This window comes from Panthera onca, chromosome C1 (assembly GCF_046562875.1).
Source record: "Panthera onca isolate mPanOnc1 chromosome C1, mPanOnc1 haplotype 2, whole genome shotgun sequence".
NCBI classification, from domain to species: domain Eukaryota; kingdom Metazoa; phylum Chordata; class Mammalia; order Carnivora; family Felidae; genus Panthera; species Panthera onca.
The window spans coordinates 98,146,525-98,152,027 of record NC_138346.1 but is presented as its reverse complement, the minus strand read 5'-3'; positions in this window follow the sequence as shown (position 1 = coordinate 98,152,027).

Here is a 5,503-nt window from a genome sequence, read left to right as displayed (position 1 = left end):
AATTGTGCCAGGGAGGTGCCCCAGGTTCAGGGGCTCTGGTTCTCTCCCAGTCATTCCTTCTGCTTTCTGCTCCGTATTGGTGGGAGAAGGGATCTCACTGCCTTGCCCTCAGCCTGGGGGGCACATGTCCCTTCTGCTGTCAGGCAGGAAGTATACCTCACACACCACTTTCTCTGACATCACCACTGGCTTCCTCACTGGCTCTCCTGGATCCAGACCCTTACTAGTCTCAAGAGGCAGAAAAGTCTGGCTCTGACATACTGTGCAGAGTCCAAGCCTTGAGTCCTTTAATAAGGCATTGGCTTTGAAATGTCAAAAGCTTAAGTTTCTGCCTTCCACAGACTCTTCTCTAAAACTCTTTCCTGCTTATAGTTTCAAAGTCTACTTTTCTTAGTAAAAAAAAAAAAAAAAAAAAAAAAAAAGGAATCTGTTTTCTTTCATTCTTTTCTTGAGGCAATAAAGGCAAAATAATTAGTAGTCTGAAGGATGAGTGTGAGGGAAGGGATCATGATAACAGGAAAGAACAGATGGGAAAAGAGGAAAACAGAAGTTGATGTTCAAAATGCTTTGCCACACATGTGTGTGGTTCTTCTCTCAACAAAACTTCTCAGGCACTTCGCACGCATGAGGGTGCCCACAACATGTCCAAGGAGGTCGCACAGACCCTGCTTTATTTGAAGAATAGTAGTGGGGACCCATGGAAATGGGTTAACCCATATGGCTATAGTAATTTTCACTTGTGAGCATGTCCAGAGTCACATAAAAGCTTGCCAGTCTGACTAAATAGAAGGGATTTTCTCAGGGCAAGTAAAACTGAAACTTATTTTTCAACTTATTTTGAATGGGTTGAATAGGGAAGCCTACTGTGACTGCAACTCTGTGGCCCTTTTTCTCTGCCTGTGAAGCAGTTCTTTAAGACACAGATGGGGTGCTGGGCCATTATTTAAGCAAAGGTTACATAAAATGAAATCAATCAACATGGTGTGACAAATCAGAGAGGAGAGTCAAGCTAACTGTGCTGCTTCGCTGCATCTAAATTGCAAAACAGAGGAAGAATGGAGGAAACAGTGTAATTAGAGGCATTTAAACTCTCCTGTAGGAGGAACAGCAAAATGTACTAATTTGAAATTGTAGTGGGAACTTGGAGTTCTAAGGAGGTAGGGATAGGAATAAGGAAACTAGGAGAAGGGTAGAATAGAAGGGAGAAGGCACAATGTGCCCTCAGACTCATAGGAAAAGTATTTGATCAGACTTCTTGAAGAATCAGGGAAGGAACAGTAAAAAAAAAAAAAAATCTCTTAAATACAACGGGAGATGTTACAGTTGGAGAGGAAAAGAATGAGAAGTGGTGGGGGAGGGTTTGACAGGTGTTAAGAACTGAAACGGAAGAAGATTGAATATTTACAAGGGATAAAATAAAAATTGATTTAAGTAAAAATATTTCACTGTACAAAGTCCCTAGGCATGCCATTAATGTTTAATTTAGATTATACAACTTTATCACACTTGCTATGTATTTGTCTAAAAATAGTTTAAAATGTGCTAACCAACCTTCCTGGCCACAGTCCACAGTAGAGTTATGGAACCTTCTACAGTCTCAGAGAGCTTCTCCTGAAGGCTAATTTTGTTCTCTACCTGCCAAACTGAGGGAAGAAACATGAGTTGTTTCTTCACCAAGGAGCAACTGTTAAAACTGCTCTAGTTTTGAAGGAGAGGCAAACATACCAATGTTTCAAGTTTCTCTTGAAGGTTTCTTCTTGCACAAATGACTTCTTACAATTGTGGCCATCCTTTATGCTTTCAAAGCACGTTCAGATGACTTACTTCATTTGAATTTCAGTAAATTCTATCATGAATATTTTCTATATCATGGTTTTTTGTTTTTTGTTTTTGTTTTTATAAGAGAGAGAGTAGGGGAGGGGTGGAGGGTGGTAGGCTGAGGATCCAAAGCAGGCTCTGCGCTGACATTGGAGAGCCCGATGCAGGGCTCAAACTCAAGAACCATGATATCATGACCTGAGCCCAAGTTGGACGCTTAACTGACTGAGCCACCCAGGCTCCCCTATATCATATGTTTTTACATGTTGCTTTTCCACTATCAGAACCAATAAAACATGAGACCTGGTTAATTCATTAGTTTCTTATACCATAAATCCTCAACCTCTCATTGTTTTCACTTAGGTTTTCCTTTTTCTTTCCTTCTGACTAGAGAGCTTTTTATGCTGGGGGTCAGTTCTGTTGACATTCCAAATTTCTAGTCTTACACTTGGCAAAGTCACACAAAATCTAGAAAACCTAGAAAAAGTTCACAGGGGGATATAGCTGCCCCCCTAATATCATAGCCAACTGCCAGGCGTTCATTGGTACTGTGAGAGCCACTGTGGCCTTTTGAAGTCATCAAAGGGTCTCAGTGGCTATCAACCAAAGTTTTAAGGCCAGTTTAGACCTGGCTTTGATCCCTGGATTTACCATCCAGTAGCTATATGGCATCCTCCATAAAGTGGTGGATATCATTTGTAAAGTTTCTAAGTGCAGTATAGTCCCTGCCACACAGCAGACATTGAATGAATATTCACTCCTTTCCCTTACCTCATAGGACTGTTAAAGAGCGAAGTCACATACAGTTTATGTGACAAGGGCTGGGGTGTGATTTTCTTCACAGAAGTAGAGGTGGAAACTCTACCATCAAACTCTAGGGTAATTGTGTGCACTGCTGAACTCTGACCAGCCCACCATGCCTGTGGAAACCAGGGCATCTACTGACACCCAGCTGGATGACATAATCCCCCTCAGGCAGGTCATGAGGCACCTGCATACCATAATCCCAAAATAGCCCAAATGCATACCATGATTTCAAAGAAGACCATCGTGATTAGCCCTGGAGTTGCACAACAACAAATGCAGATCTCACCAGGCAAACATCGCTCAGACATTTTACTTTATTAATATGGGACAGAAACTGTTTAAGTGTTTAGGCTTTGAAGGATTTACCCCCTTTCTCCTTTCCTAAATCTCATCCATGAAGGGCTCCTAGACCTCTGCCTCTGTGTAGGTCTAGGTCAGTTTCCCTGCTTTGCCACTTCAGCACTTACCCTTAGGTCTCTAATAGTCTTATTTTTTCTTAAACAGCACATAAGAAAAATTAGTGTCAGCCTTTGTGAGAAAGACGTGGCCTTTGTTCCTCTATGCAAGAAAGTAAAAGAAAGCCCCTGTGAACATAAGAGAACAGATGTGGATTCTCTGCAAAAAGGCAAGATCAAAGCTGGGAGAACTGGACTGGAAGGTAGGAAGAAGTTGCTTCAGCAAGACAACTGATCTCTGAGACAGACAGTATCTCGGTTTCCATGAGGATACCCTGAGTATGTTAGAGCGGCCAAATACTGCATTAGCTGCCGGAGATAGGAAGATGAGTGGAACTCCGTCCTTATCCTAAGGACTTCAAAGCCTGGTAGGGAAGGACCAATGAAGCACATGGTACGACACATCATGATTGCGACTGATTCTAGAAGAGACTCAAGGTGAAAGTGTTCTGGGGTCATAGAGGAGGGTAATCAACTGTGCTGGTGGGGAGAGGAAGAGGGAGGAGCAGAGCCCTCATACAAGGGGTAATACTGATACTAATTAGGATCTCCATGTTGGTTCTAGCTAGCAGTTATTTTTGTGAAAACGAAATAAATATTTTTTTAAATGTTTATCTATTTTTGAGAGAGAGAGATAGAGAGTGAGTGGGGGAGGGGCAGAGAGCGAGAGAGACCGAGAATCCCAAGCCCCATTAGGAGCTCCAGATCAAGAACCGTGAGGTCATGACCTGAGCCGAAATCAAGAGTCAGGCGCTTAAACAACTGAGCCACCCGGGTGCCCCGAAAATGAAATAAATTACAGAGTTCATTGACATTTCTGGTCTGTCCTAATCCTTATAATTTGTTCTTAATGATCTTTTCAATTTATCCATAAATTTGTATTTTACAAATGTATATATGTGTTTGTGTGTGCAGTATGTGTATGTGCATGTTTGTGTATGTATATGTGTGTTTGTACGTATATATTAGAAATATTGTGCTTTCTTGTATGACTCTTGCTTCTATTTCTCTAGCATATGTGAAACATATTTAAATATGCCTGAAGCTATGCTTCTCCCTTGTAGATGTTAATGGTGATTTCTTCTAAATAAGTTGAAATTGGAATCAATATGCATGTATATGTGTATATACCCCTACTGACATTAATCCCCCCAAAACTTTCTTTTTTTTCTTTCTAAAATTTGCATCTTTATTTTCTGCCCTGTTGATTTCCTCACCATGTTTGTCATCAGCATCATACAGCCTGTAACTCATCAATATGTCTCAGGATGCCTTAAAGGAAACACCTGGAGGGGCACCTGGGTGGCTCAGTCGGTTGAGCATCCGACCTTGGCTCAGGTCATGATCCTATGGTCTGTGGGTTCAAGGCCCGAGTCAGGCTCTGTGCTGACAGCCTGGAGCCTGCTCCAGATTCGTGTGGTATGTGTGTGTGTGTGTGTATCACAAAACAAAACAAACAAACAAGAAACAAGAAATACCTGGAGAGGCTCAGTATTGTGGTCTTGACATACAGCCCCTGTTCCTGCTTTCACAACTCCACACGATTCTGCAACTTCCACATAGGTGTGCACTTTGGAAAGTGCTGCTGTCTTTGTTGTAAGGAGAAGCCCTATGTCCTGTACTGCTCTCTTGATAGCTCTTAAGAGTGTCTTCTGTTAATAGTCTATTTGCTGCAGCTCTCAGTATCACCCTATCAAAAGCTATTCCTCCTTGAGCTCTTGAGTCACACTGATCTAGGGTGAAGGGATTTATCCTGTTCACGTTTTACTAGGAAGAGAGCTTTAAAGTAGTGTAACCTCATAAATATTCCTTAACTGGACCAAAGACTCTACTTTCTGTGCAGTTCAGGAAGCACCGTCCCTAGCGGCTGCTACTTCATCATTCCATACCCACTCTTGGGGAGTGGGGCAACCTTGCTTGAAGCTTACCTCACACCCCTCTACTCTGTAGGCCACAAAAGCACTTTGCAAACTCTAATGCATTACCCAAACATAGGGTATTAGTACAATCATGTGAGAAAGAGCATACCCACCCCTTATTCCTTTATCACCATTTATGTGAACTGCTTTGGGACTGAGTTGCCTTATTGTCCCTTGGAGTCATTAAGAGGCTGCCCATGTGAATGCAGAGGGTCCAAAGAAGACTTCAACTTTTCAGGAATATCCCTTTATTAAAAAAATATGATGAACATTGATTCATTCTGGATACATTGTATTTTTATATCATCTGTGTTGTTTTCTGCATGTACCAATGTCTTCAAATTAAAAAATTAAAAATCCCCCTGAGCAGAACTGCATACATGCTAAAACATACACATGTAACGTCCAAGAAGCAGGGACCCAATTCTGCTGAATCAACTGGATTCTGACGCTAACTTCTAACTGTCCCACATTTACCTGTTGTCTTTTTAAAAAGTTCATTTC